General features: G+C 36.3%; 1 non-coding gene across 1 annotated transcript; it reads right to left on the bottom strand.

The window, feature by feature from the left end:
* Window positions 1-10477: 10477 nt before the first annotated feature.
* On the bottom strand, window positions 10478-10596 carry LOC113095974 (5S ribosomal RNA). Its single transcript, XR_003288435.1, has one exon. It is a non-coding gene; the product is annotated as a 5S ribosomal RNA (ribosomal RNA).
* Between the last annotated feature and the right edge of the window lie 3352 nt (window positions 10597-13948).

Genomic DNA, 13948 nt, shown 5'->3' with positions numbered 1-13948 from the left:
TTACTTTCTTTTATGTAAAGCACTTTGAATTACCATTGTGTACGAAATGTGCTATATAAATAAACTTGCCTTGCCTTGCCTTGCCTAATATGCTTTTAATATCCAAATCCGTTAAAGGATTTTTAGGCTGCATTAATAAGGTAAACCGGAACCGGAAACACTTCACATAACACCCTATGTACCTTCTACATCATTAGAAGAATGGCATCTACGCTAATATTTGTCTGTTTCTCTCTTGTTCCGAGGTCACCGTGGCCACCAGATCCAGTCTGTCTCCAGACCAAAGGGTCACTGCAGTCACCTGGATCCAGTACGTATTCAGACATGGTGGTGGATCAGCACCTAGAAAGGACCTCTACTGCCCTGAAAGACAGCGGAGACCAGGACAACTAGAGCCCCAGATACAGATCCCCTGTAAATACCTTGTCTCAGAGGACCACCAGGACAAGACCACAGGAAACAGATGATTCTTCTGCACAATCTGACTTTGCTGCAGCCTGGAATTGAACTACTGGTTTTGTCTGGTCAGAGGAGAACTGGCCCCCCAACTGAGCCTGGTTTCTCCCAAGGTTTTTTTCTCAATTCTGTCACCGATGGAGTTTTGGTTCCTTGCCGCTGTCGCCTCTGGCTTGCTTAGTTGGGGTCACTTCATCTACAGCGATATCATTGACTTGACTGCAAATAAATGCACAGACACTATTTAAACTGAACAGAGATGACATAACTGAATTCAATGATGAACTGCCTTTAACTATCATTTTGCATTATTGACACACTGTTTTCCAAATGAATGTTTTTCAGTGCTTTGACGCAACGTATTTTGTTTAAAGCACTTTATAAATAAAGGTGATTGATTGATTGATTGAAATCATAAACAAGAGAAGGGGTTGAAAAAAAAACAAATTATAGATTTAGATATTATGGATACAAATACATTCACCTCACTGATGACATAAAGAGATATCAGACTCTCCTTTAATAGAAGTGGAAACAGCAGGACAGCAGCAACCACTGAAAACTTTAATAGAAAATTTGTTGAATTGAATATGGCATACTATGTTTTTGATCATTGTGATTCTTAGCTGTACTGTTCATGCAAATCAATGATTTATTACTTTTGTGTGCCAAATCAACACGCTGATCTCGGTCTGTGCCTCCAGACTTTGTCTGTGACTTTTACCCAAACTGACCTTGGGCTCTTTTGATACAAATGTTGACCAGATAGATCCTGCAAAATAAGTAAATAAACATTTACATGAAACATTCTCACAGGATAATAGAAATGTAAGTATTGAAGTGTCACATTATTTTTTAGCAAACCTACCTCTACAATGGTTACGATATTTTTGATGGACTCCTGGTAAAATTATCTGTTTTCTTACTTTACTGAACCTGCAGCAAATGTCATTTTTTCTTCAACATTAATTAAAGGTGTTCTTTCTTTTTTATTAATTTGTTTTTAAGCACATCCTCTGCCAGCCTTTTCTCTCAAGAACTGGTATTTGGTAACAAGGGCTGAAGACAACTCGTGTTCACCTGTTGAATACCTGAAAATAGAGGGAAAAAAACATTTACCCCCATCATTCTCTAAAATTATAAACTTAATGCATGGACATTACCATGTATATGCGCATTTAATCAAACAGACCTTGTTTGCTTTGTCCTGTTAAAGAACAAATGTTGACACTTGACCTGACCATCACTTAACTGAGCATCCCATTAAAAATGGGAATGCAATAAATTTGCTTTGTAATAACAACCAATTGCATAACTATAAGAAAATGTCAAAGTCACTAAGTTCTTCCGTACATCCCATTAAATAATTACAATAGTAAATAATAATAATTAGTAAAGGTGTCCACATATTTTTAAACACATGTAGAATAGTAACTTACTTGTGGTGTCTGTGGTCTTGCTGGCATTTCGGTATTTAGGTTTTCTTGCAATCTTATAAATTTAACTTCATCCTTCATTTTTATGGACTATTTAAGCTTTCACAGTCTTAGGTTCATTAAAGTGTCTTCATCAATTTCAGTATCTGTTAAAACAACAGGAGTCATAAAATTATGTTTATAAAGTTAGAGTTAGAAAGGCAGTTATAAAGTACAAACAGTGTTATTTTAATTTGACATACTACCTTTATATAGGGACAATGGTGTCTCTTATGAGAATTGATGATAATAGCATCCTGCTGTCATCCAGGTTCAGTTCTTCATAAATGAAGTAGCAGTAACGTTACATTACCAAGCAATCAGTGTAGCTCACAGCGCCCTATGTTGGTGAAAACAATACATACACGAGTGCTCAGGTAACCAGCAGGCTAAAATCTTTACAAATATCTTGAAATAAAACATCTGAGAAAAGGTCTTGAGGTGTTTTAGTAACCACAATATACGCAGAATAATTAACTCTGGATGGGTAAAGTGACTTAATATTGTGGCCACATTAACATATTGTGTGCTTAATTCTGTGGCACGTCGTCATTTATTCATTATGTAACACACAGTTATGACATTAGGTAGGTGTTATTTTCATAGCTTTTCAAAAAGGAAATCGTTTTTTTTGAAAGGTTTTGCTGTCTTACCTCAGATATTCATGCTGCTCCACTCACTCTGTTTGCGTGTAACAGACTCAGTGCTTTGCGTTGCTTTACGCAACTTGTGTATTAAGCCCAGAAACCCATAGACATATGCAGAAACCTTCGCCCTGGTTTAAATGCATATGTTTTGATTGTTTTTATTCTCAAAATCGAAACAATATCGCAATAATAAAAGTAATAATAATGATGATGATGATGATGATGATAATAATAATAATAGTACTAATAAGACAGAAATATAGATAGATATAGAAAGAAAGAAAGAAAGAAAGAAAGAAAGAAAAACAATCTTGCTGACGAAACCTTACACAACAAATATAGATATATGCTGCACATTTTAATGAGTGTTACAAAATGACAAGGGTGTTCCTCAATAATATAAATATGTCTAAAAAGGTGTTTTGCAACCAGATTAATTTAAAATAATTCACTTTTGTCACTTGTCATGTTCTGAGCTGAATTAGTAGGCTATCTGAGATTTGAAGGTTGAATGTGGTATGGGGAAAATTTAAAAGATGTACGGCTGTAAAATATGAAGAAAGCCTATTGAACATAAAGTTTATTTTTAGGGGTAATAATTTCACTTCACTCTCTCCATTTAGCACAGAATAGCTTCTGGTTCATTTATTAACTTACAGCTGAACTTAGTTTTTTTATTTTTATTATTATTTTTTTTTCTTAGTTTTTTAATGTGTGTTCTAAAAAATTACAACAACATGGTGCACTAAAGATTATTGTGCAATTGAGAGATATGTGAGGTGGCATCTGACATCACAATTAGTAAATGAATAAGAGTAAATTAAATTCAGTGTGTAAATTAATAATTTACTAATGTAACAGTTAAGCAAATCGTGTTCAAACTGTACTCTGTCTAGTCTTTACATTACATCTTAGAAAAGGTTCATGAAAGAACCTTAAATATGCTAGATTCTAATATGAACCTTTTACCACAGCAAAGGTTCTTAAAATAACTGCCAAATAACCAGTGGATCATTATAGAACCTTTAAGTTCAACTTTGAACCTTTTTGATAGCTAGAAGTTCATTTTTGCACTTAAAGGTTCTTTTTTTTAACTCTAAAGGTTCAATTTCTTCTAAGAGTGTACCATAATTCGGCTATCAAACCACTCCGTTATCCCATCTCAGCACTGCACTTCACGCTCGCCCGTGCTCTCAAAGGATGATGTGAGCCCGTAGGCGGCGAAGAAGTCTCCATCCACAAATAGACATACTGTACATCTTTTGCAGATATAAGGTATTCCATCGTACTTTAACAGGTAATCCGATACATTCCATATTTTAAAGGAGCTCTCACTAACGGAGTTTAATGCCACAGTTACGTTAGAATGCATCTCATTCTTGTTTCCGTGTTGGCGCGTCGGTCCCATCATGAGGCATGTGGTCCGGAGCACGTATGACCAAGGCATTATTTCAACCGAACTCACTCCAAATATATAAACTTACCGGTTTTTGAATACCTTATATTTAAAGCATTCGTTTACGTCCATATTAGGGTAAAATCGTTAGACTTTAAATGGAATCTACTATCGTTTAAAAAAAAAAAAAAAATTCACAGGACAAGCAAGATGACAGTAGTGCCGACTACATGAACTAGCCATTTTAAATATAGTATTTTATATTTAATGCCAGTTTATCAGTATGTCCGAAAGTATATTTTTAGATTATTGGTGATTCCATAGGCTCTTTTCGTGCATCTGCATGGTTAAAATGGCAAATAGTAAGCTCAGACAAGAATAAAGAATCTTTCTCTTACTCCACCCATGCATGATTACAGCGTCGATATGTACCATCGATCTCACGTGCTGACAATATGACGATTCGACAATGACCACATCGCTGATTCATGGCACCTATTTGGGGTACACAAATTTGTAACATTAATAACAGAGACTAAGATAGCAGTGACTTGAAAGCCATTAACGTTGAATTAGCCTGCTTAACTTGTTATTCTAATCGTTAATGCTTCCAGCTCGAACACCTATAAGAGATCGCTGACACATGTGACCAACTGGGCGGCAACGTCATCCGAATGCAAAGAATTATGGGTATGTTTGGCCAGTTAACATCGTCTGGCAAAGCAGGCTAGTGTTCTCGCATGAAAATAATGAAAAATTAGCGTGAAAAACAGAATATAATCCTACAAAATGCAGCGGGGTAAAGAAAACATTGTCCGAGCATACCGCCTAAAACTAAATCCTAATGCAAAGATGAGATATGACGAGAAAATAAAGAGAATCAAAGGACTCGATCCTTACGAGCAGAGCGTCTGGTCAAGGTAACAACCTCCAGCCCAAAAGAAGGGCATGTGAAAAGGCTGTGTTGTGGTGCTTTTGCAGACAGCCTGAAGAGCTTGATGACATGTTTGCTTGTGATAATCAGAACTGTCCTATACAGTGGTTCCGTTTAGACTGCGTGGGACTCAGCAGCGCACCAGCCAGAGAAGAGGCATGTGTCTGTGACTTATCACCCACAACCTACCTCATACATCTCCAGTTTCTCATAATTTCTATGGACTCTTTATAAATGTAAATGTATTCATCTAAATGTATTTACATGTTAAATATGTAAAGAAACTGAAATTAAGTTGGTTGTTACTACTATTTAAGTTATGTTATTGTGTTTGCAACCAAAGAACACTGATTTTGCACAATTCTTCCTTAATAAAGATAAAGGAGGCAGAATTACATTCAATCTTTGTGTATTTTATTTACAGACATGGCTAAAAAAACATTACATGTAAGAAGAGACATAACAAAATCTTTTTTTAGAAAACAAACAAAAAAAAACATTTCATATATTAGATGTGAGCATGGTGTATAATTCTAACATGACGCCTTCACAACAATACTTGGACACATTGGTCAAAGCACAGCACACAACCACAATTTTATCCCGCAAAGTCTTCAGCTCAATCTCATGAGTGGTGTAGAAAGTGTCCGGTGTTGGGGTGGATTCACAGGATCTTCCATCTCAGGTGCAGGTGTAGTGTCTGACAGTAACAATATAAAGAAATCGTGTCATATCATAACTTCTATTCCTGAGGATTCCAGATTATCTATACACGGGGCAACATACACTCCCGTTCAAAAGTTTGGGGTCAGTAAGATTTTTTAATGTTTTTAAAAGAAGCATCTTCTGCTCACCAAGGCTGCATTTATTTGATAAAAAATTAATAATAATAAAAACAGTAATATTGTGAAATTTAAAATGAAATTTTAAATTACTTCTCTATTTTAATATATTTTAAACTAATTTATTCATGTAATCAAAGCAGGATCACACTCCAACATTTCATAGGCAGTTTTGACTGCAAACATAGTCACCAAATAAATTGCAATGTAGCCTGGATGTAACATTTAAACATTTAAAACTGATTAACGTTACCTTTGTAAAAATGCTTTGAGCACCATCATGTGTGGTGGAGTGTTACCGCTGCTATCCATTCCATCGTCGCCTTTTTGTCACCTCTGAAACATGGCTTGTACTATTATTTTTCCACGCTGGAAAACGATAAAATGATATTCCATTCTTAAGCTTTATGCCACTTCTATCGTGAGAACAACTATTGCAGTTTATAGGTAGACAGCATCTTGAACACTGTGTTCTTCCCTCATGTCTAGCGCCTAATGCTTGTGCAGCGGATTCCCAAAATGCTTTGCGTTCACCACTGGGAAAACGTCATGATGACGACACATTAGTGATCTCTTATGTCTTGCAGTTATCTTAACTCAGTAATTTGACATCTAACTAAATGTTAATCATTCTAATTAAAACACTCCTACCTCTGTAAAGCTGTCACAATTATTTATTGGGTGGTTGTTCTGCACGCTTGGTAAACAAACTACAGCTAGTCCAAAATGCAGCAGCAAGAGTTCTTACTAGAACCAGGAAGTATGACCATAACATCGTATAGATTTTAAAATATTGCTTATTACTTATAAAGCCCTGAATGGTTTAGCACCTCAGTATTTGAATGAGCTCCTTTTACATTATACTCCTCTACGTCCGCTACGTTCTCAAAACTCAGGCAATTTGATAATACATAGAATATCAAAATCAACTGCGGGTGGCAGATCCTTTTCCTATTTGGCGCCTAAACTCTGGAATAACCTACCTAACATTGTTCGGGAGGCAGACACACTCTTGCAGTTTAAATCTAGATTAAAGACCCATCTCTTTAACCTGGCATACACATAACATACTAATATGCTTTTAATATCCAAATCCGTTAAAGGATTTTTAGGCTGCATTAATTAGGTAAACTGGAACCGGAAACACTTTACATAACACCGTACTTTCTACATCATTAGAAGAATGGCATCTACGCTAATATTTGTCTGTTTCCGTCTTATTCCGAGGTCACCATAGCCACCAGATCCAGTCCGTATCCAGATCAGAGGGTCACTGCAGTCGCCCGGATCCAGTACGTATCCAGACCAGATGGTGGATCAGCACCTAGAAAGGACCTCTACTGCCTTGAAAGACAGCGGAGACCAGGACAACTAGAGCCCCAGATACAGATCCCCTGTAAAGACCTTGTCTCAGAGGAGCACCAGGACAAGACCACAGGAAACAGATGATTCTTCTGCACAATCTGACTTTGCTGCAGCCTGGAATTGAACTACTGGTTTCGTCTGGTCAGAGGAGAACTGGCCCCCCAACTGAGCCTGGTTTCTCCCAAGGTTTTCTTCTCCATTCTGTCACCGATGGAGTTTCGGTTCCTTGCCGCTGTCGCCTCTGGCTTGTTTAGTTGGGGTCACTTCATCTACAGCGATATCGTTGACTTGATTGCAAATAAATGCACAGACACTATTTAAACTGAACAGAGATGACATAGCTGAATTCAATGATGAACTGCCTTTAACTATCATTTTGCATTATTGAGACACTGTTTTCCAAATGAATGTTGTTCAGTGCTTTGACACAATGTATTTTGTTTAAAGCACTATATAAATAAAGGTGATTGAATTATTTATATGATCATCTAACGCATTCTCATCCCGCAACTCCTTGCTGTCAACTAGGAAATACCGGGAAATACACATAAATACATACAGCCAGACGGTGGTACCATGACCTAAGCCTAGAACGCCCTCTGCTGACGTTTTATCGTAGGCTACACAGACATGCTTTTCCAAAATGTGAAACACTTACAATAATTAATGAACCAGTCTGCACACTACTATAGGCTATCTTAAAATGAGAATCAGAAATACTTTGATCTTTATTGATATTGATAACCCGGGGGACAATTCTTGTGTCACAGTTGATGTGCACATCAAGACATTTAAAGGAATATAAATAATAATAGAAGTTGTTAAATAAACAAGTAGCCTATATACATGTAAAAAGTATAAATATATGCTATAAAATATGAAGAAGAATTATAAAGGACTATGGATATGCAGCCTACAAGATTTACATTACTGTATTAACAGAATTGAATTGATTGTGATAAACAGTACTAGTAAATAAATAAAAACAGAACTGCAGCAAATTCTATTAAACTGAATATTAAAACAGATAATATTGCACAAAATGTGAAGTATTACATTGCACTACAGTACAGGGTCCAGTTTAATAACAAAGGGTCCATGTGTCAGACACTTCACTATCTTGAGGCCACGAGTTAACTTATCTTGAGGCCACGAGTTAACATATCTTGAGGCCACGAGTTAACTTATCTTGAGGCCACGAGTTAGCTTATCTTGAGGCCACGAGTTAGCTTATCTTGAGGCCACGAGTTAGCTTATCTTGAGGCCACGAGTTAGCTTATCTTGAGGCAACGAGTTAGCTTATCTTGAGGCCTCGAGTTAGCTTATCTTGAGGCCACGAGTTAACTTATCTTGAGGCCACAAATTAACTTATCTTGAGGCCACGAGTTAGCTTATCTTGAGGCCACGAGTTAACTTTTCTTGAGGCCACGAGTTAGCTTATCTTGAGGCCTCGAGTTAACTTGTCTTGAGGCCAAGAGTTAGTTATATATATATATATATATTTTTTTTTTGACAAAGTGGGACCAGAGGGGCTCCGTAACGCGAAGACAAACACAGACCGAATCAACACTGAGTCGATTCAAGATTCACTGGTTGGGGAAATGAAAAATGCCCTCTAAATAAATCATCAGAGCCTGAGGTGCCCAAACCTTTCAAAACAGACTTGATGGGCTGAATGTTGCATTATATACAACTATATTATATCAAATTACATATTTTTCAACAAGATTTATTCTATATTTCAAAATAAAATGTTAAAATGTAAAAAAAAAGATAAATTAGAAATGAAGATACTGTTTTAATGTTTGGGAGTCTGTGATGTCAATAATGTTTTTTAATTATTATGTACCCATATTTTAAATCAATAGTAATTTTCAAATCAAGTCACCTTTATATGTATAGCGCTTTATACAATACTGATTGTGTCAAAGCAGTATTAAAGTGTCAAACAGAAAAATAGTTTGTCAATAATTCAAGAGGACAATAACAAAGTGTCATTTTTCATGTCAGTTCATTGATGATTCAGTGATGTCATCATCCAGTTCAACTCTCTTCCAATAGTGTGCAGTCAGTCAAGTGTCCCCAACTAAGCAAGCCAAAGGTGCCAAAGGTGCCAAAGGCAAGGAGCCAAAACTCCATCGGTGACAGAAATGGAGAAAAAACATTGGGAGAACCAGGCTCAGTCGGGGGGCCAGTTCTCCTCTGACCAGACAAAACCAACATAGTGTGGTTTATTTCCAGCCTGGAACACATGTCGGATTGTGCAGAGGACTTGTCTGGTTCCTGTGGTCTTGTGCTGATGGTTGTCGAGGTAATGAGATCTTCACAGGGGATCTGGCTCTGTGGCACACCTAGTTGACATGGTCTCTGCAGACATCCAGGGCTCACGATCTGACTGGAACTATATGGCTATGGTGACCTTGGAATAAGAATGAAATTAGCTTAGATGACATTCTTCTTAAGCTGTACTCAGTACATTGGGTGTCATGGGATGTGTTCCAGTTCCGGTTGACCTATAATCAATGCAGTCTAACAATACTTTAATGGATATAAATGATAGAAGTGGTGGCTTAATGTTCACTTGTTGCTTCAGGGAGATTTTTAGATTTTCACATTTGACCCCTTTTTTGGAAGCCATTTTGGCTGTGTTATTTTGTGCTTCTTAATGTAGTTTTTGTTGTTGTTGTTGTTGAAGAAATGTTGGATGTATTGTTATTGTTAGTCAAGCAAATTTCCTTTGGCACAGATATGGCCCAAATAAACAGCTGAAGTTTGGCCCAATGGTTTGATGGCCCAAATCTGGTCCATGTCTCTTTAGATAGAGCTGTACCAAAACAGTGCCATAATTCCACCCATAATGAGCCAAATAAATAAAACAGCCCCATTTATGTAATAATTTTATGGCTGAGTTCTGTAAAGGGCTGATGGCATATGCGTACAGACCAAAAAAAAATAAAAATTAACTATCTATTTTCTATTTAAAATACTCATAAGTGCCCTGTTGATTACCTTTAGAGTTTAGCTCAATTAAACACACCTTAACCAGCAAATCAAGGTCTTACTAGGCATACTAGAAAGATCCAGGCAGGTGTGTTGAGGCAAGTTGGAGCTAAAGTCTGCGGCACAGGAGCCCTCCAGGACCAAGTTTATACGAGAAGAAAAATTGTCAGCTGCCCCCTGGAGGAGAAAGCAAGAATGACGAGGCTGAACTGTCCTTTGTCAAACCACAGAAAGGCGGCACCGATTAAGAAAAAATGAAAATAAGGACAAGATGGAAGAAATCAGTTGAAAATAATAAAGGAGTATCAATCAAAGCTGAGCCTTGGGGAAGTGTGTTAGCTGAGTAGTGAAGGAAAAGCAAAAGCTTACAGCACCTGGTATTCCCAGGCAATCTCCCATCCAAGTACTAACCAGGCCCGACCCTGCTTAGCTTCCGAGATCAGACGAGATCGGGCGTGTTCAGGGTGGTATGGCCGTAAACGAGAGCTACGGTCCAGAGCGAGCTATTTAAAGAGGACACACTGGCAGCACCCCACACGGATCGCCTGACAGGGACACACGTCCCGGGCTGAAGATGAAAGAGAAAAGGGTCCCCTTTCTTGTTTTCATGTCTTTTCAGAGATTTTTTCTGTCTCTCCCCAATAAAAATTCTCGCTTTGACGAAAGTCCAGCTGAGTCCACAGCATCTATAACAAGAAAAAAAAAAGTAATAATTTTTTTTTTTTGAAATAAGTAACAATCAAGGTTGTGGTGAGACACTTTGAGTACATGGGGTATATTCTTGAATAATTTAAAGACAGAAAAGTTATATTTATTGTTTCCGAAAATAAATGAATAAAAATCGTCATTGAGCTGATAAGACGATCTCGTCCTTAATCAAATAAACACAAACTAACAAGTATACATCTATGTCTATATATTTAGGATTTATAAATATAGCCTACTTTACCAGTCAAAAGTTTTTGAACAATGAGATTGTTTTTTTGTTTTTTTTTTACGAATAGTTTTCTGCTCATTAAACCTGCATTAGTTTGATCCTAAATACAGCAAAAGCAGTGATATTGTGAAATATTTTTACTATTAAAAAAACCTTATCTCTTTCTATGAGAATATATTTTAAAATGTAATTTATTCCTTTGATTTCAAAGCAATTTTTTTAGCATCATTACTCCAGACTTCAGTGATCCTTTGAAAATCAATCTAATATTCTGATTAGCTGCTCAAAAACATTTTTTGTAATCATTATGCTGAGTAGATATTTTTTCAGTTTTTTTTTTTTTTTTTTTTTATGAATAGAAAGTTAAGAAGAACAGCATTTATCTGAAATATAAATCTTTTGTAACATTATAAATGTCTTTATGATCACTTTAAATTTCACTAATCTTTGGATCTTTCTATTCATCTAAGAATCCAGAAAAAAATGTGAAATGTTTTAAATATTATTAATAATAATAATAATAATAATAATAATGAAAAACGTTTATATGTTTTATTGTTCCTTGCTCCCTCTTGAAACTGTTTCTCCCTGTTTATTTATTTATTTATTTTTGTAAATAAATTAACACTTTTAGATTAAAATCGGTTCATTTGCTTAAAACACGGGTGTTCAATCTAGCTCCTGTAGGATTACTGTTTTGCAGAGTTCAGCTCCAACCCTAAGTAAACACACCTAAACAAGTTCAAATAGAAACTTCAAAGCAGGAATGCTGGTTAAGATGATACTAGTAAATTCTGTAGGATGTTGGCCTTTCAGGAGCAGGACTGGACACTCCTGGCTCAAAGTCTCTGGAATTAAAATAGGCACTCAATTGATCTTCTTCTCTTTGCTAGTTATATTTTTTTTATTGCATATGTCTGAAAAGTTTGAATGCACAGTCGTGAATGAAATCTAAGAGTCAGGTGAGTGGTGAGTTTCTACTATTAATGTTTTGAATTCAGTGAATTTTGAAATTTTAAAACACCTTACATGTTCCTGTGGCTCAGTGGTAGAGCATTGTGTTACAACCCATTCTCACTCCAAAGGCGTCAAAAACCGAAGCATGGTCAAGCGCCCCTAGCGTCACTTTTATGACGCCAAATGTGCCTCTCGGCGTCGACTATCGAAGCACTACGACCTTCATTGCTTTCAGTGGGAAACTTTTGGCGTCAGAATTCGACACGAGGACATGAGATGTTTATCGCTATGAAATCACGTTCAAGAAGTCTCATTCAGCACACATCGCGCGATACTTGCTATCAGTTCCACAGTTTGGGTGAGTAGTCGTATATACGCTCTTTTAATTCCTTTTATCAAATGTATTCTGTCTTCTTTATTAATCAGATTAGTGCCATATGTTTAATCGCTGTATTATATCGGTCATCCGCGGCTGTCTTTGAGTTTCATTGCGTTTAAATAAATGAACACAGCTGCTAATTAGTGTGATTAAACTCTATCTGTCACGTGACGTGCCATAGACCTTCCATCCGTTTTATATTATTATTAATTTCAGGATCAATGATGTAAGTTGTATTTGTAGTAAAATCATGGTAATCACGACACAATAGTAATAAATGAAATGTGAAGTTAAAACACAGTAAATGGGACATTAGTAACTGTAACTGTAGTTTTACTATGATATATTAATAATCAATACAACAATACAATAATCACCAAACCAGCTATGTTTGTATCACTGTAATGTTAGTGTTTTTATGTGCTTTTATATGACAGAAATCACAGTAATCATGTGTTCTGTCCCATGCTTTTAATACCTTTTAATGTGAATCCAAAAAAAAAAAAAACATCAAATTAAAAATAAATAATAAAACATGTATTTTTCCATCTTGCAGTTCATTCATATCAGTTTATATATATATTTTGCTCACAGATCATTATTAACATTCTGTATATAATTCAATTTTATTTTCTCTCCCCTTTTTTATTATTTTTATTTTTAGCTGAAAAGACGTAAAGGCAGTCAGCCCAGTGGTGTTTCTGGAGAGGGATTCCTTCAGAAATGGAGAAGACAGAAAGCTGCGGAGGCAGATATTTGCAGCAGTAAGTCTGTGATAGTTTGTCTCTTTTATCAAAAATTCCTGCTGTTATAATTTGTACAGCATTTGTTGTTTCTTAAACTGTTGCACTGTCCAAATACCCACACTTGCCATCTTTTCACTTGACCACTTGATTACTTATTTGAAGTCTTTCCTGTATTTGGCCTAGTGTTCAAGTGAGCATGATGACCACAAGTGTGTGTCGAACTTTTCATGACCTTATGACTGTGTTTGCCAATCCTGATCCTGGAGAACCCCAGCACTGCACGGTTTTGGCGTCTCTCTTATCTGCCTTGGAGTCTTCACTGATGAGCTGATGAGTTGAATCAGGTGTGTTTGATCAGGGAGACATCTCAAATGTGCAGTGTTGGGCTTCTCCAGGACCAGGATTGGGAGCCACTGCCTTATGGGACACTTATGTGTTTAAAGAGATTTTTAATATCTAATTATCAATATTTCACATACTGTACTAAACACATCACAGTCTTAATAATCCAGTTTAACACTTGTATGATATTGTACAAGCCCCAGGACGGTCTCATCTGACACTATCAAAAGAATTCATATGACTATAGCTTGTTATTAATTACTTGCTTTCAATAATGGATTCATTTAACATTTAATTTTACAGCATCTTTACAGAGGCTGCTTTTATGGTCTAAACAAAACACAGTGTAATGTATAAGTTGAATGTAATGTAATATTTCTGTTTTACAGGATTGTTTGAGGATAACACTGCAGTTCTCCATCATGCACAAGGACTCACCTCGTTAACTCTTTATCCCCCGCACACACAGATA

This window comes from Carassius auratus, unplaced genomic scaffold (genome assembly GCF_003368295.1).
Source record: "Carassius auratus strain Wakin unplaced genomic scaffold, ASM336829v1 scaf_tig00215827, whole genome shotgun sequence".
In the NCBI taxonomy this organism is placed as follows: Eukaryota; Metazoa; Chordata; class Actinopteri; order Cypriniformes; family Cyprinidae; genus Carassius; species Carassius auratus.
This window is presented reverse-complemented; position numbering and strand designations above follow the sequence as displayed.